Source organism: Podarcis gaigeae (assembly GCF_964106915.1).
Source record: "Podarcis gaigeae genome assembly, chromosome: 5".
Taxonomy (NCBI): domain Eukaryota; kingdom Metazoa; phylum Chordata; class Lepidosauria; order Squamata; family Lacertidae; genus Podarcis; species Podarcis gaigeae.
The window spans coordinates 42,560,265-42,587,485 of record NC_139681.1 but is presented as its reverse complement, the minus strand read 5'-3'; the positions used below and the strand labels follow the sequence as shown (position 1 = coordinate 42,587,485).

The window sequence follows — 27,221 nt, the reverse complement described above, 5'->3', positions numbered from 1 at the left end:
AAAAATTATTATTATTATTATTATTATTATTATTATTATTATTATTATCATCAACCCTCAGCTAGAGCCTGTAACAGGAGAAACACCCCATAGGTTTGGACTATATAAACCCCACTGCTTGACTTTTCAGTCAGGGAAGTGAAGGCACCAAACCTGATCTCTCACTGTGGGATTATTATTATTATTTTAAAAAAGGAACAGGAACTTTAAATCTGGCACAGAAACCTGAATTTTGATCAGAGCAGTGGGAGAAAACTGTTTAACCCTTTTCCTCCTCTGCCAACTCCCTGCCTTGTTAGCTCTCTGCTTATCCATTTAAAGAGGTTCCTGAAAACATTTTTCGTCAATCTCCTGCGGGATTTTTTAGACAAGTCAGCTATTTGGCGCACCACTCGCCCAATCCCAATCCAAAAGTATTGCTGGGGTAAAGAGGTTCCTCCGATGTGTCTCTGAGCAGAAAAACCACCTCCCCTTAGAAATCTCAGATTGGAATGGACACTCAAGATGTACAATGGGGTTTATATTCCTGGTTACATCCTCCCTCTTCCTGTTGCCACCCAGTGCTGAGATTGTTGCCTCAATTTCTTTGAATAATAGTCCTCTGGCAGTGGTTGGTTCAGTAAATTAGAACCTATTCTTTAGATTACTTTTCTATCTCCTTTAAACATCACTTTGAGATTAGTCGGGATTATTTTATATAGTGGCAGTGTGGCTGAGAAAGCTGGAACTCCTAGACTTTCTACTACAAGGGGAAGTGGAGTTTTAAAAGGTCAATTGCAATATGCAACGCTCTGCGGGTATTCCATATTTGGGTAATTTGTCACCTGTGTTGGTGTCTTCTCTCACGTATTGGCAGCACAATTTAATCTCAATGCTTGTGATTTTTTAGGGCTCTCTAGAAAGACCGAAATTGCGAGTCTCATGAATGAAACATCTCTGGCTGCCATGATTGCAAAAAAAAAAAAAAAAAAAAAAGGATGTGAGGGGAGAATGAATATGTCTACTGTGTTCTAAATGCCTACCACAGCAAATAAAATGCCCAAACTTCATAAACTTTTTAGAAAACAAATCTCTTTCCCAAAGATACAAAAACACATATGCTAACATGCGGAATTAGTAACCCAATACAACTTTAAGTAAAACACAATAAACTGGATATATATGAGGCCCTAAAATACAAAGACCTCTGTGGAGTGGACAGGGAAGATATTTCAGGACCATTTGTTAGCAATGACAGAACTTTCCTTGTCTTACCGACTAACTGTTGAATGCTTGCTCTGTGGCAAATTGGCATTTCTGTTTCTGTATCTTGGTTAGCTACATGCTATAAGGCAATGATGGCCAAACTTGGCCCTTCAGCTGTTTTGGGACTACAACTCCCACCATCCCTAGCTAACAGGACCAGTGGTGAGGGATGATGGGAATTGTAGTCCAAAAACAAGGCAAATCTTGCCTACTTACATCATAGGTATTCTTGGGAAGCCATGATTGGCCATATGTGAAGTAGTTATCCATATTTCATAGTGTCCAGGGTATGCTACTGTAGTATGTGTGGAAAGTGGCATTGTCTACCAAATAGAATATATCAAATGTACTTCTCCATGCCCAGATTCTTTCCAGGCACAATTCAAAGCACTGGCTTTATTTATTTTTATTTTATAAAAATGGATATATACTGCTGTATCATAAAAATATATCACAACATATACCAACAGTATACAAGGAATTAAAACCAAACATCAGTAGATAGGCTTGACAGAACAGAAAAGTTTTCAGCAGGCGGTTAAAAGTTGGCACAGTTAGGTGGCAGCTGAATCTCTATTGGCAAGGTATTCTACAGGACTGGGCCAATGACACAAAATGTTTGTCGTCATCCAATGAGCCTCTCCAACCCCAGGAACCACCAGAGAGGCTCCTGCAGATGATCTCAGGGACTAAGCTGGGATATAAGGGTTCAGGAGATCCCTCTGGTAAAGGTAAAGGGACCCCTGACCGTTAGGTCCAGTCGCGGACGACTCTGGGGTTGCAGTGCTCATCTCGCTTTATTGGCCCGAGGTAGCCGGCATACAGCTTCCAGGTCATGTGGCCAGCATGACTAAGCTGCTTCTGGCGAACCAGAGCAGCTCACGGAAACACCGTTTACCTTCCCGCCAGAGTGGTACCTATTTATCTACCTGCACTTTGACGTGCTTTCGAACTGCTAGATTGGCAGGAGCTGGGACTGAGCAACGGGAGCTCACCCTGTTGCGGGGATTCGAACCGCTGACCTTCTGATCGGCAAGCCCTAGGCTCTGTGGTTTAACCCACAGAGCCACCTGTATCCTCTGATAACCTGGACTTAAGTTGTTCAGGGCTTTTACAACGAACACAGGAACCTTGAACCTGGCTTGGTAAGTATACTTAATGGCTCTTAAGAGCCTATGACCAGGGTATAGCAAAGACTTTCTTCTCCGGCATAAGCCTGAGTGTGTGTGTGTGTGTGTGTGTGTGTGTGTGTGTGTGTCCCTCCGATGCCCTTCTTCAGATGCTCCTATTTCACAGTTTAGGAGGTGGCAACTTTTTCTGTGATTGTGTCCCCACTTCACAGACTGTTCCCTGGCACCTTCATCAATGGTTTTAGGTGCCAAGTTAAAACAAGCTGTTCATGGGCATTTTCTCAGGCAGTTGATGTGTAAGTTATTTTGCCGCTTTACTTTGGTTATTTTAAGGATTTTTGTGTTTACATTGCTGCTGATAGCTTTGACACTCTGCCATTTGTGTTGTGTTGTGTGTGTGTTTTTTAAAAAAACATTGTTACTATGGTATTTTAACCTGTTCTAAGCTGCTCGGAAGGAGGGATATAAAGATCTTAAATTAAGGAAGTGTGTGTTTGTGTGTATGTGTTTAAAAAATCGTATCAGTAAAGGCTGTAGAATAGGTGGCCTATAGAATAAACATGGTACCTTACAATGTCTTCTCTGTTGTAGATTTGCACAATGGGTGAAATGAGCCCTATTCACTCATTGCTTCTTAGGGGAGTAATAATTTTGTGAAGGGCGGTGTGGGATCATGCCCGCCCTACTATTCCTCTTGTGTCCCCTGATTAATTTGATCAGTTGGTGGAACAGATTCCCACAGGAGGTTGTAACTCTCCTTCCTTGGAGGTTTTTAAGCAGAGGTTGGATAGCCATCTGTTGTGGATGTTTTAGTTCAGATTTCTGCATTGCAGGGGGTTGGACTAGATGACCCTTGGCGCCCTTCCAGTTCTATGATTCTATATGCTCATTCTGTCTTGCCTCAGTCAGCAATTGAGCCACTCAATTCTGCACCAGCTGCAGTTTCTGAACTGTTTCAAAAAGTACAATGCATTACAGTGATCAAACCTAGAAGTTACCAAAGAGTAGACAACAGAAGCTAAGCTTTCCCTGATCAGGTTGGAGCATAGCTGGGCCGCCATTCAAAGCTAATTGAAGGCAGTGAATACCACCAAGGCACTTGGGCCTGAAGCAACAGCAGTTGATTCATAAATACCTCAAATCTATGCACCGACACACATTTAGAGGAAGCATAACCCAAGCTCGTCCATCTAGTCTAGGGAACCTCTTTGTACAAATAGGGGGGAACTTGCTACACACATTGCAGATTATTGCTGTAACCTGCCCTGGGACCTTATGGTGAAGGGCAGGTAAAAAATCTAATTTATAACATTTAATAAATTAATTCTGAAGTGAAATCCATGCTGTGTGCATGTAGGCTCCCTGCCCAGTTTTGAACCCTGCATGCATAGAACAGACTCCCATGTTTTTGCTGTTTTTAATACTGAATTTTAAATTATTGTAACCCACCCTGATATTTGCTGGCAAAGGGCAGGTGATGGTAATAACAGTACTGTAGTTCAGAAATGTACCCAAAATGTGACTAGCAAGGCCATAGCCCTACAATCCGGTCTCATGCAGCTTATTAATAATATGAGGGGGGGCAATAAGTGAATAGGCCTTTGGTAATGTGAGATTTCACACAGCGTGCCACGCCTATTCTTCAGTAAATTTACTGAGGAAAAGAGGAGCAATATCTTGGTACTATCCCTTTGGATTTAAAGTGCTGCTCTTCCTCTTAAGCAAATTTACTCAATGGAAGATGCAGCAATATTGCTGCTGCTATGCTTGATTAAGTTTACTTACGGGAAAGCACAGTAGTGCACTGCTTGAAATGGCACAACTAAGTCTGTCCCTCATTTTAAAAAAAAAATCCTGTTTTTTTATCACATACGTTGCAAAAATGCAAAAAAATAAATAAGCAGTGTTGTGATAATGCAAGACATTGAGCAACTAGGGACAAACTCAATCGAAGGGAAATAAAGTGGAACAGAGGAATTCTGGTGCTGACACACACTTAGACGGGCAATATTATCCAGTGACATTAGATGCTTCTTGGCTTTTTAGTAAGCCACAGAGTTTTGCCCACCGCTGCCATTCCAGTCGTGAAACATACTGTACTTCTATTTATGCAGAGGAACTTCATCCTCTCTTCAAAATCTTCTCACCTCTGCAGTTCCCTGGGTACCCTCAAAATCTGGTCAAGAAGATGGGGGGGGGGGCGGACCTTCTACAGCTAATTTTGAGACTGTGCTGGGAGAGGAAGGGGATGTCCCATTGCACCATAATTTCAGAGATGCAAATAATCGTTGCTTTCTAGCCCTAAAATAAAGTTATCCTACATATTACCAGTTATTGTTTTTTAATGCATTATATAGAGGCCTAAACATGAGACAGTCATTATGACCTGTTGGTTTTAGGGCAGCTTAAGTTTAGTTTACTATGAAATTTAATGGGGGGAAATGAGAAAATGGTAAAATGTTAGTTAGTTTCCAGCATGCAGAGAAATTATATAGATGGAATTGTCACAAGGGGATGAAGTCAAAACAAACACTTTCCCAGACTGCATTCACACCATCCATTTAAAGCACTATGATACCACGTTAAGTGTTTTACCAAAATAAATCCCGGGAGCTATAGATTGTTAAGGATGCCGAAAGTTGATAGGAGACCCAAATGCCCTTCGCAGAGATAGAGTTCCCATAGGTTTCTGAGGAAGAGGGATTGACTATTAAAGTACCCTGGGAATTGTAACTCTGCAAGGGGCATAAAGTAAAGGTAAAGGACCCCTGACAGTTAAGTCCCGTCGCAGATGACTCTGGGGTTGCAGAGCTCATCTTGCGTTACAGGCCGAGGGAGCTGGTGTTTGTCTGCAAACAGTTTTTCCAGGTCATGTGGCCAGCATGACTAAGCCACTTCTGACACAACAGAACACTGAAACCAGAGCTGCGCACAGAAACACCATTTACCTTACTGCCAGAGCGGTACCTATTTATCTACTTGCACTTTGAAGTGCTTTCGAACTGCTAGGTTGGCAGGAGCTGGGACCGAGCAACAGGAGCTTATCCCATTGCAGGGATTCAAACCACCAACCTTCTGATCAGCAAGCCCAAGAGGCTCAGTGGTTTAGACTACAGCGCCACCCATGTCCCCTGTAAGGGGACATAGTTCAAGAGGCATAGTGGTTTCCTAATAACGCACAGCACCCTAAACAAACTACAACTCCCATAATTAATTGGGGGAAACCAAGGCTGTTTAAAGTGATACAATAGTTGTTTAAATTTGTGGTATTGGTGTGGCGCTAGACCCAGCTCTACACCAGAATTGATGAACCTGTAGTAGCAAAAGCTGGGTGGGAACAGAAATTGGATAGTTGAACATGAGAAGCAGAAATGGAAACAAGGGCAATGGTATGGGCTGGGACAGGAGAGATGAAGGGTTGCTATCCTTGCTGAAACATACAGATCACAGCCCACCTGTGAAATTTCTAGACCTTCAACCATTGAGTTGCAAATACTGTGGAATAAAAAATGTTGATGTCACTTCTGCAAACATATTAACAAAAAATATATTTGTGAACCCAACAGAGCTGCTCCCCCCTCCCATGTGAACATTTTCTCTTTTACCAGGATGATCAAGTTCTGAATTCTTTAATGTATTTTGTATCATAGCTATACATAAATAATGTTGATAATGTTCAAAATAATGAACTGGTATTCAGGTAATTGCACTAAATATTATAGTAAAGGAGACATCAGAACGTTGGTTAATATTAAACCACAACATTGTGTGTGTGTTTGTAAGCCATTACAGGTTTATTTAAATTTGCAGGATCCCTTTATATTGTTAAAAGTACTTCATTAGCAAACTGGTAGAGCCTAATAATACTGCACTGCTTTAAACATTAGCAAACTGGTAGAGTGGAATAATATTGCACTGCTTTAAAACTCTCTCCAAATTCCTAATTGAAAAATGATGCTAATATTTAAAATGTCCTATTAACTATTACGATTCTTTGATTGCCCACTATCCTTGTTTCATTATCATGTTTGTTTATCATGATGATATTCAGCCGTATAATCTAAAACACATATATTTTAGCCCTTGGAAAATAAAATAAGAGGCTAGTAATTTGGTACTAGAAAGTTAATTCGTGAAACCTCTGATCTTTAAACTGTCACATGACTATTGATTTTCAATATTGTAAGGCTCTGTGCCACCCTAAGCGTGTAGTTCAGCAGATTTGGAAGAGTTTTCCCCTTATCAGTTAAGTCCCTGAGTACTTGTGCATTAAGGCAACAAATATCCACGGTTAACGGTGTGTCACATGGTAACTGAGTGGACGTGCCAATTTTCTAATGAAGTTGGGTTGTTGGCAAACACACCAGTCATCATATATTGAAAGAGGTCTTCTTTTGTGTATTTCCAGCACACTTGAATGCTTCTAAAGATACCAGTTACATAATTGTCTAAGGGCCAAGCGAAGAGTGAAAATGCATCCAACCAACGCCAGCACAAAAGGGAACACAAAAAAATACTGGAATTAAAAGCAAAGTCGCACCAAGCCTGTAAACCTTAATAAGGCTGCATATTTATTTGCTGCTTGGGCTGAAGATGCTTTGCATTCTGAAGGGGAGGGGGGGGACTACGATTGAAGCACCACTATTTTAAAGCACTAAAAGAAAACATTTAAGGTAGCACTTATCTGCTGCTGATATTTACATCCGTTCTCCTCCCCCACCTGCACACTTTAATAGTAATTTGGCTATATAGTGTTGTTTTGCAAAACGGATTCACAGAATGTAGAATAAAACTAAATAGTTGGGCTGCCATAAAACTGGATTGTGTGTTTTTTAATATTGTTTTATAAATAAAAAGCCTGATTTCCTCTTTGACACTCCCCCCCAGTCACCAGATAATTAAATCAGCAATGGAGCCAGCACTACAGTTCTCATAAATAACTTGTCACTGCAGTTCCAAAACCGTGAAATAAGGGAACCCAACCAATTAAGTTCTTTCTTTACATAAGACCAGCCTATCACTTCCAGGATGTATCATAGAGTTGAAACCCACTCAGATCCATGCAGTGTACACCCCCCCCCCCGCCCAGACGAGTAGCAGCTGAAGGCCAAACTACGCGTAATGCCTACACTTCATTTTGTTCTGTGAATTTTAGGCACCGCTTGATTGTATGAAAACATCTAAGTGGTTTACAAAAATAACAAATGTTAAAATGGTTAAACAACAGGTCTTTTAAAATATCCCAAAGGACAATTAAAATTATCAGTGAATCAAAAATAAATAAAACACAAGTAACTTCTACAGGTCTGAATAGGAGTGCCTAAACAAAAAAATGTTTTAAGAAGGCACAAAGGAGAGCATATTTTAAAAGTTGTGTGAACTTTCTTTTGAAAGGCTATGAGGCTATGGTTGGGGTGACAAGCAGTATTTAAATCTGCAGTTGATACTGAACTGGGTGGGATAGCCAATGCCTCTGAAGAAAGAATCAGAATTAAAGATGACCTTAACAGCTTAGATAACTGAGCCAAAACTAACACAATGAATTTCGGTAGGGATGTATGTCAGGTTCTAAACTTAGGCAGGAAGAACAAACTGTACAAATATAAGATGGGGTGCACGTGAATTGCCAGCAGTACATGTGAAAAGGATCTAGGGATCTCAGACCACAAGCTTAACACAAGTCAACAGTGTGATGGAGCACCCTAGAAAGCTCTTCTAGGGTGCATTAACAGAAGTATAGTGTCCCGATCAAGGAAAGTAATAGCCCTGCTCTATTCTGCCTTGTTCAGACCACACCTGGGACTTGGCAAGATTGGTAAAGAAAAAGCGTTTTCTCTGCGTTGTATATGCAATATAACATTGTGACACCAGATGGAGCTGTGGAGTCCCGTCCTTCCCTACTGGATTTCCCTGTATGAGTTTGCAACAAGTTTAACTGAATCGCTTCTTTAATGTGTTAAGATAGATCCCACCCTGGAATACTGTGTACAGTTCCGGGCGCCATAGTTTAAAAGGGGATATTGACAAGCTGGAATATGTGCAGAGGAGGGCAACCAGGATGATCAAGGGTCTGGAAACCCAGTTTTATGAGGAATGTTTGAGGGAATTGGGTATGTTTAGCCTGAAAAAGAGGAGACTGAGAGGAGATATCATAGCCATCTTCAAATATCTAAAGGGCTGTCACATGGAAGATGGAGCAAGCTTATTTCTCCTCAGGAGGGTAGGACCTGAACCAATGGCATCATTTGACACTGGAACATCTATACCATACATTTAAAACATGGCTTCTCCTAAAGATTTCTAGGATCAGTTCGCCCTCACTGAACTGCAGTTCCCAGAATTCTTTTGGAGGAAGCCATGTGCTTTAAATATATGGGGTGCATGTGATTGCAGCACACTAGAATGTTCCTTTTAACAGCAATACTGATCTTGCTTTTTATGGTTTAGGTTCCCCTTCCTAGACCCACATTAAACACTGGTTACAGGGCTAAGTGGCTTTAGTTTCATATGAACATTTTTTTTTTTTTTTAACAAGGAATAATAGGACAACCAGGTCTGGAGGGGTGTCCTAGTCTATTAGGACTTACATGTTAAGGACAGAATATGAAATTGTAGCCGAGAAGGAAGGGAAGTGGATGATAAGTTCCATAGGGTATGTTGGATTGTCCAAACTGGTTTTTGAAAGACTCTTACGTGATAGTGGTTAAGATTGTTGCTGAAAACATAGGTGTGTTTTAATCAGAAGCAAAACCCACAAAACCCTGGTTTTTCTTTTAATAACTGCTTTTAAATATTTCGTTTTCAGTGGGGGATGTTTAAAATATGACCCTTTTCTTTAGGGAAGGCATCTTCTCTTTTTAATAAAATAAAAGTGGAGATAAATTTAAATAACAATGGAGGTGGATGGATTTTTTTTTATGAAAATGGTCTCCCTTGGACTGGTAACTGGTTTAAAGTCAGACATATCTCATAGTAGTTTTTTTTTTTTTTACTGGCATGGTGAAATATATAATGAAATTCAACAAGGAAACTGGAAAAACAGCCAAATTGGTGCAGCAAAGTGGTTAATAGGATCATTAGCCTACTCGCTGTATTTTTTTGGACACTGTGTGCCTGTACCAGAGTACTTGAGAGCAGATTGCGGGAACAGGCTGACAGTTACTAGCTAACTCAGCAGTGCTGGGTGCAAACTGCCATCTTCCTGTGGATTTACAGCTGCCACTTCTGCTACTTCAATTAGTTCTATAGCACACAGATGTTGCTTAAATGTTGCTGCTAATGATACTGCAATAAGCGTAAGATTCATGCCATATTTTGAGGCACGTAAATTTCTCAAGTGGCACAATTAAAGTGGAAATATTAGGTGGGGAGAACTTGGCAGTCTCTACAACTTGGAAAGAGCACCCGCTATGCAATAATGGGTCAAAAATTCATTCAAGTTTTACTGCTGTTCGGAGTTTTAAAAGACTTTTTCACAGTTGAATGCAAAGTAGTAAAAACCAGAGTATTAGGAAATGAGAATGCTGTTGTGTGATTCAGACATTACTTTTCATTTCAAATTGAAATCACATGGTTTGCGTTTGCGTACTATATTCTCGAACGCCGAAGGGTCATGTTAGAAATAATGGTTTTTAAAAGTAAAAAAGAAAACAAAACAAAAAAACTTGGAGAAAGTTTTCTCCTCCCCTTCTAACCCCCCACCCCCCCGCCAAACAATAGTAATGAATTAATTGCTGTAGATGCAGGAGAGTTAGGAATGTTGGCCACAGTAAGGGGGGGAGAGTGTCTCAAATTGCACACAGAGACAGCATCAATCATTTCTCAAGCCAGATGTAGCCTCCGAACTGTAGCTGACAACACATCTCATGTTTGTGCAGCTACCAAGCAATTATTCTTTCCATTATATCTCCCAATGACAGATCTCCAAACCCAAGGCTGTAAAAATTAGAGTTCGGGCTTATACAGTTCTGTCGGGTCTTTAAAAAAAAACCTAGGAAAACTTATCATAGTGGCAGTGTTTATGAGCTTGTCACAGTGCATGTACATAATTTTCATCAAAATTTCTGTTACCTCATTTCCAGTCCTTCAGGATTAGATTTATCAGCAGCTCATTCTAGGGAAAGCCCCACATCTCCTTCCTAGTGGTTTTCCCACGTAACACCCCCCACCCCTCCACAACTTTAGAAAACGAGAGGCTTTTAAAAAACAGCTTGCACCATTTCTTTTATCCTTCCTCTTCCCTCACCGACACCCCCATCGCTATGTCTTTTTGGCTGGTTAACTTATTTTTATTTATTTACTTGTAGCGTCAAGTAAACTAATCTGTTGTTCCTTAATTGGGATCCTTAAATATCTGCTCAGCCTACTGCTATTCAAGAAGATGCAAACAATGAATTAAACAGAAGACAGGAAGCATACACAGTAGAACTAAAAGACTGTCCCAACCATCAGTGTTTTAATGAGATGCATATGGGATAAAAAACCTGGGATACATGTGGCATCAAAACGCACACAAAATCTGGTGTTTAAAAATGTAAAACGATTAGGTGGAGAACACATGACAAGCAGCAAAAAAACACGAATGTAATTAAATCTACATCAAATGGGGTTTTAAAAACCCTAATAAAAGTTCTCTTAACAATTTTTTTCCCTGTGTTGCCCCGCTTCTTCTCTGTTTTGGATTATTTAACAGCAAATCTTACAGATGTCAGTTTTGTCTTGTTCTGAAGTAAGAAGGACAATAAGTTCCAGCTGACCTCAGTACAATGAATCTTGCAAGAGCACAATATGTATTTTATACTGGCAGTGAAAAGCTTACATGTAATTGAGAGAGAGGGTGGTAGTGTGGGTGAAAACGGGAAAGGGGGAAATGTCACTGTAGCATTTTTGTTGACACTGCACTATCTGTGTGTGCATAAGGAGTCCAGCACCTGGCAAACATGTGTATAAGCTGCAGAGGGATGCTCTAAACATTGCAGGGGCAGAGAGGGCTGAGGGACAGAATCAGTGTGTTTTGTTTTGTTTTTTTATCCTTGCATTTCTGAATATGAATGTATAAGGCAGGCTATGCTCCAAAACGAAGGAAACATGAACTTAATAGGAAGTGGCACGAGGAAAACTGTGCAGCATTTGGAAAACCTACCAGCATCTGGAATCCAAAAATCCAGTTGCATTTAACAGGTTATTCTTCCCCCACCCCAATTATAGGTCATCACATTATGTGCTTTAACGCTTAATCGGTTGCCTTTGCAGTGCTAATTTTGATAGACTCCGCATATTATTTAATTAATCCCACGCTGTCAGTTTAACTTTAACTACCTTCATACTGTAGCTGTTTACTGTCGTTTACATTTTAAAACAGCAACTTCTCTTTCACTTTTCTGCTACTCTGTCACCGCAAGGTATTAACATGTATCAGGCTGTATGCAATGTTGATTCAGATGTAAGTGCCATTGATTTAAATGGAGCCTATTCACGGGTGCACACGTAGCCTCAGACATGACCAGACTGAAACTGTATCACTGCATATGCAGTGATCCCCTTTAAAAACCTGGGTATTTCAATATTCCCCATACCATTCAGGTCAGAAAAGTAATAGTCTGTAGTTCAATCACATTTATAGTTATAATAAATACAGTGGTACCTCAGGTTACAGACGCTTCAGGTTACAGACTCTGCTAACCCAGAAATAGTACCCCGGGTTAAGAACTTTGCTTCCGGATGAGAACAGAAATCGTGCGGCGGCGGGAGGCCTCATTAGCTAAAGTGGTACCTCAGGTTAAGAACAGTTTCAGGTTAAGAACAGACCTCCAGAATGAATTAAGTTCTTAACCTGAGGTACCACTGTAATAGTCTTCTTTAAATTCAGTTTTCTTAAAATTTTAATTTATTTGAATGTGGGCTATATATGGGTTTTGAAGGGAGAGAAATTATTCCCAGTCTTAGGAAATGTTTTCTTTTCCATTAAAAAAACAGCCCACCTGAGTCCTTAATGTAATTTTGAGCAAAAATCAAAACTCCCTAAGTTTGGTGGTGTCTGAAACTGCAGAACTCCAGTCTCAAACACCCGGACCTTTTAAACAACGTAATTATCTTCAAAAATAGTATTGCTTTGCCAGTTATGAATCTCCAAGCTAGTTATATTAGATATGATACATTATACCTATTTCTTCATGCTGCAAATTTACATTTCTACAGTACTTTAGCGTAATCAAAGGCTATGTGCAATTGACACAGATTGTCTCAGGACAACTTTATGCCATGTTTACTTTGTGGGAGAATGGTGGTAGAATTTTCAGGCCATGTTTTGGACAACCAAGCTTCAAGTCTTTGCCCATTGCCCACTTGCCACCTGATGGTGAAAATTTACAAAATGCAAGAGACTAGCTGGACCAGAATCATTTAAATAGCTTTATAAGTATTGCATAAATAAAAACCTAAATATTTCAGATGGAACATCCAATCTGAGTGGACTGAGAGATCCTGTCTGTATATCAAGTTTGCAAAAGCACTGTCCATAAAACAGTTGCCTGATTAATGTGGAAGAAGCTCTTTCTTTTGCCTGCTGTTCGTACTTAAGAATCTTAAAACTAAGCAGCAAGGGCTGTTTGGGATTTGGCATTTCCTGCCCATGAAAAAAGTCGTGCATGCATCATAGAGTAATACCCCTCTAATCCTTCATGTCAAGAGGCAGAGGCCCACAGAGCAACACACATTATGGTAAACTCGACCCCCCCTCCCTTTGCACATCCCTGAACTGCCACATATTTTACTAGTGTACAGATTTTCCTGCATTGGGATTTATTTACACTGGAGAATGGTGGAGTTGGTCGTTTTCCTCTGGTAAAGAAACAGAGTAGTTTCTGCTTCAGTTCTACATGTTCTTTTGTTGACCTGTCTGATTATGGTGCAGCATAATTTCAGAATAATTATTGGTGATGATCACCCTAATGCCCTTTTGTTAATCATATGGTTCACCTCTCTTTCCACTACTGTGCTGGTTATTAACTGCAACTTTAAAGGCCACGTTCTGGATGTTCCTCTTAAGCAGGTAGACCTACAGATGATGCTGAACTACAGAGCCCTTCATCCCTCGCCTTTGGCCATGCATGCTGATGGGAATTATTATTCGGCAACAACTGAAGGGCCCATGTTTCCTCTCACCTGTGCCAAAGCTCTTTGCACATTCTCAGTGACTGTAGGAATTAAGGGCTGTAAACCAGGGAAAAAATTGTGCTGGCCGACTTGTCCCATTAATTGCCTATGGGAAGCAACAACAACACAACCGAATGCAACCCAAGCTATAGTCCCCATGGGCTTGTGGTTGGACAGGTGATCACAATTGATGTCGGGATGTAAGTATGCAGGTCTCATTTGCACTACATCTTCAGTTATGTCCTACAAGGCCTTGGCTTAGATGAGAGTTTTGGGTATTACTGGAGCTGTTTTGCCCTCTGAACTGGTGGTTTGCGTGCTAAGGCTCCCTTTGTAGTTTTGTGAGAAATGCCAGTATCTATACTGAAATCAGTTTGTCAGTCATTTTAGTGTATTAGCCTAATGCCTTTATTTGGACTTTCTGGTGACAAGCCAGGAAGCATCATCATACATATTGGTTCTGTGGATTTTACTAGTAGAATGTTTTATATACTGAGCATAGAAAACAAATACAGCTCCTAATATCCATAGGTTGAGATTCAGATTTGTAAATGTGGCATCAATATGGAATGGGTTTTTTAAAATGGAAATTCTACTCGCCTTCACCACAGCTCCTGCACCACACCAGCCCAAAGAGGAAAGAATGCCCTTTTCCCCCACATAATTTATTATTTCTGTGATTTATCAAAGCTTTCTATGCTTGGCACATAACTGGTCACTTGTGATTTATACACCAAAGAAGTAAGTAGCTCCTTGTTCGAATAAGGAAAAAATGGCTAATGCCGCAAGAGCCTCACAAAAATGGGAATATTTAAAAAGAAAAAAAATACCTAAATTGGTGCAGTAATATATGAATGGTAACTTAATACACTGAGAAATTTCAGAAAGGCTTATGTGCCGATTTGCTTGGCTCTGGTATTTAGGGGGTGGGGGGAATCAAATCTATGTAGTTACCTTAGCAACTGCCATAATATGTTTGTACTCTTGCTGATAGACAGATTAGGCAAGAAATCCCTGGTGTAACTCCATAGTCTACACTAGGGATAAACCTGGCCATGGTCCCCTCAAGAAGCCCACACAGTACGGTAAAAAAAGTGAACTTTCACATCTTTAAATGTTTTTTAGCTAGCTATCTTGTGTGGCTTTGAATACAACTGGGAACATGTGCACTTTTCTGAAGGAATGCCCGGCGTGCCCCCTTTGCATCCCTGGGAAAAGAAAGATGCCAACCTATGTTTAATCAGCTACATCAAAAACACAACAGGTGACGGATTGCCAGAAAAGCCCTCCCCAAAGAATAAATTTTCTGTTCACTGTTGAGATGGTGCACCAACTTCCTTCCACTTCCGACTTTGCTAGTTCATTTCGTATTTCAAATATGTTCTGTAATATATAGGCCAGCCTTTTGATCCACCCCCCCCCTTCTTCTTCTCTTTTTCTAACTTCAGGCCTGTGTCCTCTTGTTATGTAGGAATTAATTATGATGTTATCTCATATAACTCATTAGTATCAATTAATTCTTTCCCTTTCATGATTTTATATAGCTAAATTAGATCATCTCTTAGGACCTTAAACATCAGTATTGGGTCCGTTTAGACTTCTCTTCTTCTCCTTTCCCCCTGCACCGTCTTAAGCACAGAGCTAAAGATTCTGGAAGTGCATTGTATGTAACCTGGTTAGTAACACAGGTCGCTTTAGCTTTAGACATTGCACTGGTTGCGGAGTCTAGCGAGAAACCTTGTTTTTTTAAATTTTATTCAGATCCTCACCTTAGATGGAGATCAAATTATCTATTTCTTCTAAATGTTGCGGGTGAAGGAAAATCAAATGATGTGATGAACTTTCTGCTGCAAAATGCATCTTCAGGTGCCCATGCTTATGTACATTATACAAGTGGGCCCCTGCAGCCAAATGTTGCAGTGCAGAGTCCTCCTCTTCCTCAGGGGTTTAGCCATGCATTTCATGTTTCTGTCCGCTACCACCCCAACCAGTATTCTTTTGTCCATGGAGCACACATGATCAGCGCTAGGCTGTTTTTGACGTTTGCTACAAGCCAGGTAAATAACGGGTCAACGTGACACAACTACATGGATTGAACTGGGGCTACATTTATTGTCTGCATATCTGAGCGGAGGGAGATCAACACTGCAGTAGCAGTAAGCCTAACTGAAAAACCTTGGGAGAGTCACCTAGCCCAAGGACAAGAGGCTTGAAGAGAGTCCATGGCTAAGGTGAGCAGGGAGGGTTTCCTGGCATGCCACACACACACACAGCCCGGCCACACAACTTTGGAGGAGTAAAACCGGTCAGCCTGAAAGTCACCGTTTCCAGGAAACAGGCCACACAGCCTACAGCAGCTGGAAACACCAGTCACTTGCAAACATGCCTAATGGTCCACCTCACCTGATGGTCTCACTCCTCTTCCCTCTCCTGCACCTACCTGTCAAATTTGACCAGATTGACCTATTTATTCACACTCACCACCTAACCCCCAACTCCCTACAGCTCACTACACAGAGTTGTGGGGTGAATCTGCCCACAAGACAGGCAAGAAATTGTACTTTGCTCCAGAGTGTCTGGTTGAAACATGTACTGAAGCAGAGCAAAGGAACATATAGTCTGCTAACTCCACCGCCAGTGACAGCCAATGTGTGTCACACCAATCCCCTCTCTTGAGCCACAGTTTTGCACCGGCTGCAGTAGTACGTTTGCGGATGGATATCCACACTGGTGCTAAGCCCCAGCTACATTGAAGTCTTGGATTCATCCATTGAGTAAACTGTGATGCAGCTTTTGCTTCCATCCCTGGAGACATTTAAAAATAGCTTCTCAGCATGAACTGGGAAATGACTTTTCCAGACAATTAGCTGTTTCCCTTTACCCATTTTATATCTGTGTAACATTTTGGTGTTTTCTCCTTTTCCAGCCTCTTCATTCCAATATAATAAGACAGTATCACAAGTAACATTGAGAGTAAATGATACAATAACAACGATGATGAGAATTATAAAAAATAAGAATTTTAAAAAATTAAAAGCAGGATACATAGAACTAGATTTTAGTAAGAGATTGGTCAGGCCACTTATCCATCTAGCTAGTACTGTCTACACTGACTGGCAGTGGCTGTCTGGTATTTTCAGGCAGGAGTTCCTTCCAGCTCTTATCTGAAAATGCTGGGGATTGAACCTGGAAAATTTTGCATGCAAATCTTGTGCTCTGGTTTCCAAAATGGGTAGCTCTCTCTCCCTCAGTAATCTATTCAGGACTACCTGACTACAATTGGTAAGAACTAAATATTAGCTGCAGCTTAGAAATGTATGTACTTTAGAGTGTGATGAATAGGAAACAGTGGAGTTGCATTCTAGGCTGCGTGTGTGTGTGTGTGTACATGCATGCATGCATGTGGCAGGGAGCAAGAGAGCAAAATTGGTAGCCTTGGGAAACCCATAATCTCGCATGCTAACTTACTTCACAGCTAGACTAATCAACTATCATGCATTCTAGTTAAAGCTGTTTTAAGAGAGGGAGAAGGGGGAAGTACAGGCGACTCCCCACTTACATGGGCGTTACATTCTGGGCCCCTGCATGCATAAATGAAATTGCACAAAGTGGGGAGCACCCTCTCTGTCGCTCTCTCTTCAATCCACAACAAAAAATACTGTGTCCCAAAATAACCACAATTAGAATTGAAGCTCTGGGGCCAGAAAGAGGCTGGAGGATGTGCAGGAAAGCGGCTGCTTCTGCTGCGCTATTCAGCACATCAGCTGTTAGGCGGGGAGGTTGAGCAGCATAAACAAGGCCTTGCTCCCCCTCCGGTCTCTTCGGGGCTTCCTCCCTCTACACTGACGTCTTCTTTGGGCTCCAGGGCAGGTTTCTTCATGGGCCTTGGGGACTCTCCAGCTCTCTCCAGCCATTTCCGGGCTCAAAATGAGCTATTTATTTATTTCCTGGTGCCACGCCACAAGTAGAACGCGCAAACCTGTATATGGTTTGATTGCAAATAGAATCACAGTAGGATAAGATGATCTATTTAGGAATCAAGTCAGGGATGCATATCTATGATAGTTAACAAAAGAAACACAATTCTATTGGGGAAGAGTTTTAAAAGGCATTTGAGAGACTAGAGAGTAGCACAGGGCACTGAAAATTAGGAGAAGAATTATGGAAAGGTGAATTAGGAGGGCTGTTTCAGCATTATGTTTGAAAACCAAAGGGTGCCTTCTGCTGCTGTAGTCTCTGAAGAGCAGTGATTAATTCCCCTTTTATATTTCCCAGAGGGAGACTTGGTCAATGATCATATTGATCCCCTATTTGTTTGATCTTCTTCTCACTTGGCAGATCAAGCAATTGAAATAGTTAGGCAATGTAACAACAAAGGCCTCTCTCTCTCTGCCAAAATGGACATAGAGTAGCAATTCAAAATAAAGAAATATTTCAGAGCGGTGGTAACAGGAGATTATTGTAAACCACTTCCAGTCATCCAGCGAAAGTTTTAAAAAGCAAAGTGTGTACTAGTGATATTACAATTGAAAATGCAGTTGAAACCTAAATTCAGTGGTAAAAGATTATGCATGCCTTACAATATAAGGAAAATACTGTGGCCCTTGGTTACAAAATGTAGTCATAGATTTAATACTTCTTTTATATATAATGCTTACAGTGTTATCTCAAAGTCCTGCCTTGTTAAGATAACCTCTTAATGCGGTTTCCAACTGCAAGTAGGGGCAGAATATGCCGCCATCTCATTCCACTTTTAAAAATATATTGGAGAATTTTAAATGTCAGGCCTCTGATTTTTATTTATTTATTTATTTCAACCCATTGACTTCAGTAGGTTTTACTTTCAAGTCACTTGCAGCCTGATTATCAAATCCTTTGCTCATGGAGCAAGTAAGTATGGATCTTGGCTCTTCTGCTAGGATACCACTGGCATTTGTGTATGCAGCTGTGACCTCACCTTGCACAGGAGCTGCCATAAGTGCAAGTTACTCACCAGTCTCCTTGCATAGTATTTTGTGACCCTTTCAGATGCATTAAAACTATGGTGCAATCAGTAAGTATGGAATAGGCTTAAATTGACATATAGGGAGAGGAGAGGGCTCCTGCTTGGGGTTCCAGCTAACCATTCCCTCCAAGTAGGAGGGAAAAATATTTTATGACTGCTAAGCATGTACAGTCCTAATTAAGTTGTCTTTTTTTCTTGGGGTGGGGGAGGATTTCTGCAAGCCAAAAAGTCCACCTGAGCATCCTCATACCTACCTCTCATTTCTAAGTAGCTCAAGTTTTGCTTCAGTTGTATCACATCTGAGTTCATTAATAGCAGAAACAGTAGTTTTACCCCAGTTACCAAGGATAAAGCATCCATTAGCTAGTACATCCTTCCGTTCTAGGATGCATCCTTCCGGTCCTAGGAACAGGGTGACAGCCTTATTTCACTTCTAATACCTAGCTCCTTCTCCTGCTGTGATTTTGCTCAGTGTTATAGTGCAGCAGTGGGAAATGTGTGGCCCTCCAAAGGTAGATGGGCTTATGTTGGCTTATGTTCAAAAGGATCATGGGGAGTTCAAGTCTAACAACAAGTTTTCCACCCCATCACAGAATGACAGTGGTGGCTTAAAGACTGACACATTTTTATTGTTTTAGTGTGCTAGTGCCAACTTCTTTATATGCATTTGATAAAGTGGACTGTGATCCCAAAGACTAGTCTGTGCATTGATGTGCTGCTGGCAGTAAATGGGCAGAGAAGAATGACTCTAATCAAAGCTGAACCTTCAGTCTCCTGCTTGCTTACAAAGCGAGTGGGTTTTAGCTAGCTAAGTTATAAAACATACAGTATACTCTGTACATCTATCTATCCTTCTGCTGTCTATGTCACTCATTAATTCCAGTCTGGCTTTTGCTTCTCTAGAAAGCTTCCTTCTAGACCCTTTATGGCATGAGCTCTTCTCAATCACGCTGCCTCTAGGAGGAGCCACACATGTCAGGTCCATCCTTGAAATGAAGATGAAAAGCATGGTTGTGTTGTGATATCTAGACAGACCCTCCATGTCTTTACCTGCCCTACACCTTAGCCAAAACACCCAGGCCAAACAGAGAGGTCTTTGTGCTTTAATGGGCCCTTGTGCTACCCTGAGCTGCCTTTCTCTTTGCTTGTAGTTTTCTGCAAGCAGTTGTGCTATTTTCTGTTGGAAACCAAAAGCTGGGCTTGATGAACTTGACCTGATCCAGGCAGGTCACAGCTATAAGACCAATTTCCCCAGAAATGATGGAATGCTTCATCTGCATGCTTCATGTGTGGAAACATACTAGGGCATACCATTATCAGGTCAATCAAAACACCATAAAATAGTTTGTAAGCTTTCAAGTTTTCCAGAAGTCTTCAACAGGCTAGTCACAATATGGAGTGTGGGAGGAGATAGTAAGCCTCCCAGTGAGGCTCTCTAGGTGCTATTTTGGTTTCAGGCTGCACTTAACAGATGCTGTAGGAAACAGTGGTTGCTCTCCCATATTTGAGAAACCCAGGTTTGTCTCCTTCCTTCATAAAGCTGGGTCTAGTAAAGGTTATTGTTCTGATATGGATTCTGGATTTTTTTTTAATGGACCATTGGGGCAACCTTTTTTCCCTAAGCACTTTACCAAATTGCCATTTATTTCTTTAGAGGTAAGTTGAATTAATTCATGCCCAAATGTATGAGATAGGTTCTGTTTTACTAGGCAGTGTTAAGTTCGGTCGCTTTCTTTTTCATATGGTCATTTAGAAAACAAGCGACCCTCAGTCACCCTTACTTCCCCCAGACTTGCCTACCACATATAACAGAAGGTGGATGAGGCATTTCCGAACGAGATAATGATGCACCGGACAGCTGCAGCAGTTGTGGAGCTCTTTGCCACTGTGAGCTGCTCTGCTAGCTCAGAACTTATGGAAAATATATATGGCATCGAGGGCCCTGTAGACCTGTAAAAAGAGAAAATGCCAAAGAGAAGGATTGGATTTCCCCATTGGAGAACTACATTTTCCATGATGTGTTGTGGCTTCTTCCTCTTTCCCCCATGAACCAAGAAGATGAAATGCATCAAGAAATCATTGTTCATTATGAGAGATGCAGTTCAGAAGATGTGGTTGAAGATCATCCCATTCTCCTGCCTGAGGTTTCTTCCTAGGCAATGACATTTCCCATGCAGGTCCCATTAAGGTTGCACAGCAACAGCTGCTCTCTATACCAGGGTATTATTTCTACTGGCTACATATTCTTCCCTTGGGAAATCAGGGTTTCCAGACCTAAATGTTCAGAACTCATGAGTCAATTCCTAACCCCACCCGTGCCCCCCCCCAAAAAACCATGAGATTAAAATAAGTTAAATATTTAGGGATCAATTTTGTTGGTTTTAGTGAAAACTTTCTGAAACCTTCAATGGAGCTATGTGTTTTCACGTTCACACTAGTAGTAAACGCTTAAAATATATAAAAAAAATCTAGTATTGATGAGACTTGTGTGATAAAGTTGGCATCTCTGGCAGCAATCTAATGGGACATTTTTTTATTACTAATTGAGCCAAAAAGACTTGACAATTTTCATTCTCTTTTCAATGGCATGCATGTGAATCTATAAGGCTGCTTTAGGCTAAGTCAAGCAGCCTGGATCAATTTTATGTAGCTCTGCATTGTATTTCCCAGCCCTGCCAGCTAAGATCTTTTAGCTGAAGGTGATGAGGACTGAACTTCGAACCTTCTGCTTGCAATAGCGTGTGCTGTGCCACTAGACCAATATGATTTATTCATATATTTATTTATTAAATTTATCCATTTATATCCCAACCTTCCTCCCTAAGGAGCCTGGGGCTAGCCTATAGCTCCATACTGGAAGAGAAGGCATTCATTCATTCATTCATTCATTCATTCATTCATTTAAATTATGGTTATTCCTTTCATTCTATACTGCTTTGTAGTTTTAAGGGAAAAAATCTCAAAGCGGTTCAAAACACATTAAAACATCAAATTAAACAATCCAGTATAAAGCAGTACTGAAAGTCAAATTCAAACCCATCATACATGGAGTCCACCTAGGCAGTTCCTATTCAGGCTCTCACCAGACCCAGGATGATCTGAAAGGGCAACAGGGTTTAGTGAGCAGGAAGAGCAGGCGACGGGGGGCAGTTCAGACTCCAAGGCTGAAGTGGAAAGAGGGGGGTCAAGTGGCTGCTGAAGAATCTGAGGAGTTTCCCCCTCCTGCTGCAACAAGGTTCCCCTCCCCCCCAGTCTCCCAAGAGCAACCAGAATATTGAAGAGAGCAGAACCAGATGCAAGAGATGTGCAGATGAGGTTTGAGACTGCTTGGGAAACATCCAGGAGAGGAGGAGCCTTAGAAAGGGTGGAAGGCAGGGACCTTCAGTCCTGGCAACTGCTCCCTGCTGGTTATTGTTGCTGAGTCCTATGCCATTTTTCTTGAATAACAGAGCCTTCCATCTTTTGTGCTGACCTGTGACTTGACTCCAGCTTGGACAACTGGCTGCTCTTTGAATCTGTTTAGTCATATATGGTATGAACCTGTATCTTTGTGGTGACTTTACAACACAACCCATCTTGTTCCACCCATCTGATATAACCCAACTGTGTAGGAAAAGGTGTGCCCCTTTTTGCATTGCTAGCATTCTACTCCCACAATGTGCCAATATATCTGATGTGAGGTGGTAGTAGTAGCCTCTGCTGGGTTAGGGTGCCCATACAGCATGTAAAGGCTTTTAGGCAGAAACCTGAACACTTAAGAGAGGAAGGGCGGGGTATAAATTTAATAAATGAATCTGTAAACAAATTGAAGGAGAAAATTCTTTGTTTTTCTGTAACTTATTAACCTAGTGTCTTCTCCTTGCTTTTAGGGCTGCTTGCCCTTGCAGAAGGCCACCACCGCCCCTTCGGGTCATTTTTATATCCATGTGTTTTAAATATTAAGCTATTTTCATTATCAGCTCACAGTGCTTTTTGATTTTAATGAAAAATCCATAATCTTTGTCTCCTCTATGAAGTAGAGTTCCAGCTACTTCTTTGGCTACCTTAATGAAGAGCTACAAATCATGATGAGAAACAGGAGTTTTTTCTTCTTCCTATCTGCTTTCCTATCTATCGTCCTACCTCTCTTACCTTAAAAAAAAAGGATATTCTTTATATGTGAACAATGGAATGGCTGATCTGAAAGACTTCCTCATGTACCTGGGGGGGGGGGGGCGAGAGAGAGATATTTTGGGGGAGAGAAGCAAACCAACCACCAATAGATCATTGGGCCCAGGCAACATTAAGCCACGTGATTCTTCTTTCAATATTTGCCCTCCAAATGTTGCTGCACTGCAATTCCCATCAATCCCAGGGACTTGTTATGCATTGGAGAACTCCTGGCTTGACAGCAGTATATGTGATATAAGGGTCTTGGTAAACCACAAGCTTAACATGAGTCCACAGTAAGATGCAGCAGTCCAAGAAAAGCTAATGCAATACTAGGCTGCATTGACAGAAGTAAAGTACTGTATCCTGATCACAGGACACAGTAACAGTACCATTCTATACTGCCTTGGTCAGACCCCACCTGGAATACTCTGTCCAGTTCTGGGCACCACAGTGTAAGAAGGATATTGACAAGCAGGAATGTGTTGAGCGGAGGTTGACCAAGATGATAAAGGGTTTGGAAACCAAGCCTTATCAGGAATGGTTGAGGAAGTTGGGTATGTTTAGCCTGAGAGAGGTGGATTGGATTGGATTTATATATCGCCCTTCATCAAAAGATCTCAGGGCAGCTCACAATAATATAATATAGGAAAATAGGAAATTCCCAGGGGTCCCTGTTACACATCCTGTGCATTCCCCCAACGTGAGGGTAGAACCGACTACCCTGATATCTTCAAATATTTGAAGGGCTGTCACTTGGAAGATGGAGCAAGCTTGTTCTTTTGCTTCAGGGTGTAGGAGCTGAGCACAACAGCACTCCCTCCTTCTGCAGTTGTGTGCTGGCGGTGCAGCGGCAGCAAGAGGCCCCATTAGCGAAAGCATGCCTCTAGTTAAGAACAGTTTCAGGTTAAGAACGGACCTCCGGAATGAATTAAGTTCGTAACTAGAGGTACCACTGTATTCATATCCATCAGGGCCAGTAGCCTTATACTCCATGAATTTGCCTAATCCTCTATTACAGCCATCCAATCTTGAAGGCAGCACATTGGCTACACCTGCAATAGGCACGTAGTCCTTCTCTTATCCTGTCACATAACATACAAATGTTCTGAATACTGGTCCACAATTCCCCATCTTGTTTACTAGCAGCAAGAGGGAGAGACTCGGCTTTTAGGGACTTTAAGTGAGAGGAGAGGACTGCTTCTGTGCCTTTCTCAGCTAGTGTGCAAACAAATGCTATCATCTTCCTTTTTTGTTATTATTTCTGCCTTTTGATGGCGGATGAAGAGAGGCAGGGGTCCATTTGGTGCCTCAGCCACTGCTGGGATATAGGGGGAAGAAAACTGTGACCAGAGTCTCTAATCTTCCTGCCTCCGTTTTGCTGTTAGAACGGATAGAAGCTGCTACCCATTTTTAAAAGGAAAGATCAACAAGTTCCAGCGCTATCCACTCGCATCAGGGCACCTGTGCTTTCGACTTCCCTCCACTTCCAATTTGGCAAAATGAGGAGGCACATGGCTTGCTTTCATCTATCTCTCATTGCCCGTATGCCACATGAATGCATTCCTGACTCTACTCTCTACCATCTTCATGGGTGGCCCTGGCATTCAACCTGTGATATAATGAAGGATGTGCCTGCACAAATTCTTGCCAGTTTTATTGCAGCCATGCAAAGCTTGAAAGCTAGTTAGCATCATTATGGTGCACTCAAACCAAGGGTAGAATTTAATTAAATACTGGCATTCTTTTTCAAAGCTGCAGTACTTCTCCCTATTGAAATAGTAGTAAACAGTAGCAATGTGGTAGAAGTAAGGTATAAACAATAAGACAGGGATCGTTCCTGGCCAGACAAATATCAGCAACTATAAAAGCATAAGAGTATTAAAATAATCAAAGAATCAAAATTCTGAGCAGTAAACTCCCACAATTAGCAGTTAGAAAATATCCAGATAAAAATATATGCTTTTAATAAGTGTTTGTAATAACCTTGACAACTCTGCTTCCTATTGACTTTTAAGGTGAAAATTCAACATGTGCCTTTACATCTAACATTCACATTAAGGAAATCGAATAGTTCCAGCCAGAAGGAGATACTTGGGTTTCAGCAAGAGGAAAGGGTGAATTGGAATTTGATGAAGGCTCCTCAGAAGCTGCAATTTGCATTGGTGCTAGTAAGTGATACCTCCCCCAAAACCCAAATAGCATCAGGACTGCAGCAGATGAGGAAATAATTTAACCCCTCTTCTTCCTGCCCCTACTGTGATCTTGATCATTAGCTACCTCCCCTCAGGGGCTGTTGTTTGCATTTTCAAACAGCACATGCATGTTAAGTGAGTGCCAGTGTGTTGTAGTTGTTAGTCTTGGACTAGAACCTGGGAGACCAGGGTACAAATCCCTACCAGGTGACCTTAGGCTTGTCAACTTCTCTGAACCTAGCCCAGCTTTGGTGTGAGAAAAATATAGGAAGAGGTAGTATACCATGTATGAGGCTCCAATACTTTGGCCACCTCATGAGAAGAGAAAACTCCCTGGAAAAGACCCTGATAATGGGAAAGATGGAGGGCACAAGGAGAAGGGGACGACGGAAGACGAGATGGTTGGATAGTGTTCTCGAAGCTACCAGCATGAGTTTGACCAAACTGTGTGAGGCAGTGGAAGACAGGAGTGCCTGGCATGCTCTGGTCCATGGGGTCACGAAGAGTTGGACACGACTAAACAACTAAACAACAACAAGAAGTATACCATGTATGGCACCTTGAGCTCCTTGAAGGAAAGGTGGCATATAAATGTAATAATAAATAAGCACAAAGGTGCATTTAACCTCATACTTAGTTTGATCTTACTGGGATCCACCACTGGGTCTTGGGATCCTTATGATGCAGTTGCCAAGATGCTAGAACATTTTTGGTAGGGACTGGATGGAATCAGAAGGAACTTGGAGAAAGCCAGACTTTCTTGGGTGTGTTGTTATTATTTGGTGGTGGTGTTATTTCAAATGTGGTAACCACTATACAGTTTTGCATTCTTGCTTTTTTTCATAATTATGTGTATTTATTTGATGTTGTCACGGTATGTGAGGTTAGTGGGCAAGAGAAATCTTAGATTTGCTGTAGCTCAGGTAGTGATGTGAGGGGAGAAAATTCTCAGGAATTAGAATATTCTCTGCTAGAAAATTCTCTGGAGAATATTCTCCTCAAACTGTAAATTCTAATGTAAGAACCAGCTTTACAACCCACATTAAAAAATATAGTAAATAATAAGTCAAGCTTTGATATTGCCAGTGTAAGTAATGAATAATGATTTCTTTTTTCATCCAGAGAAAGCATTTTAAATTTTTGTTTAGTTTTAAAAATGCTATGCATTTAATTTGATGGAACATTTGAATTTGTATGTATTTCAACTATATGTAATAGCCTTTTTTTCTATTTTGGTGTGACCTTATTCTTAGCAATTCTATAACCTTAGCCATACAGTGTGATTCCCCCCCCCCCAGAAAATAACTTTAATCCTCTGTACACTTAAAGTACCTAGGCCTATACAATTATGTGTAACAGTACGTGAGGTGGCCTTGATTTAAAACAGTTGATGTTTCTATATTTTTACTTAGTTTTCGGTTGCCATCTGAAGAAGTTTACCCATGAATAAACACGTATATTAACTAATTATATTATTTTCAATGCATTAAAATTATATCATTTTCAATTCATTAAAATGACTATTCTCCTATTTTAAATGAAAATTCTCTGATATTCTCGAGAATATTCTCCAAAGGATTATTTTTGAGAATTTAACATCACTAAGCTCAGGTTTTCTTTGAAAAGAGAAGTACCATGGTGAGAAATGGAGTTCCTAATAAGAATGACAACAGATGCACCCAGTAGACGCCTTTGTACTTTGATTATTTGACCTTTTGACCTTGGACTGACTTTAAGTGAGCACTGGCTACATAGCATGTTACATGTAGCTTTTGAAAACCCTGCTTAGGAGCCATGGCTTGATGGGCAACTGATAAATATTTAATCTCCACATTAAAAATATGGAACATAATAGCCATTAAAGTTTAGCAATAAAAAACAACAACAATGCTTCTCTCTCGATCTGAATAGGTGCATGGCAGTATTTTTATTAGGGTAAAAGAAAAGTTTAGACAGGGAAAGTAAAAGTGTGAAATCTTAACCTGGATGAAATGTGCTTGCCAGTGTTGAAAGGTGTTTCCTATTTTTCCTATCTTATCATCTGAAGTTTGAATTTAGTGTCAAGAATTTGCAATGTAAACAAAACAAATTGCTTCCTTATATCGTTTCGGAATAGAACAGAAAAGTTCAGCCCAGATAAAAAGCTCGATTCCTAATATTCCCTTTATTCCCATCCCCACCCCACCCCAATTTAAGTGGCGACCTTTCATTTATAAATTACTTGGGAATTGCCCTTGCTTTGGCAGCTGCTGCAAACTGGTATGAACATTACATAATGTTAAATATTGATTCTTGTTAGATAAAGCTGTTACAGGGATATCACCCTTTCATATCAAATGTGCA

At 40.9% G+C, this 27,221-nt stretch overlaps 1 long non-coding RNA gene across 3 annotated transcripts in view; it reads left to right on the top strand.

Moving 5' to 3' along the window:
- Window positions 1–27,221, top strand: part of LOC310845691 — an 87,433-nt gene that overhangs the window by 1,374 nt on the left and 58,838 nt on the right. The window lies entirely within an intron of this gene.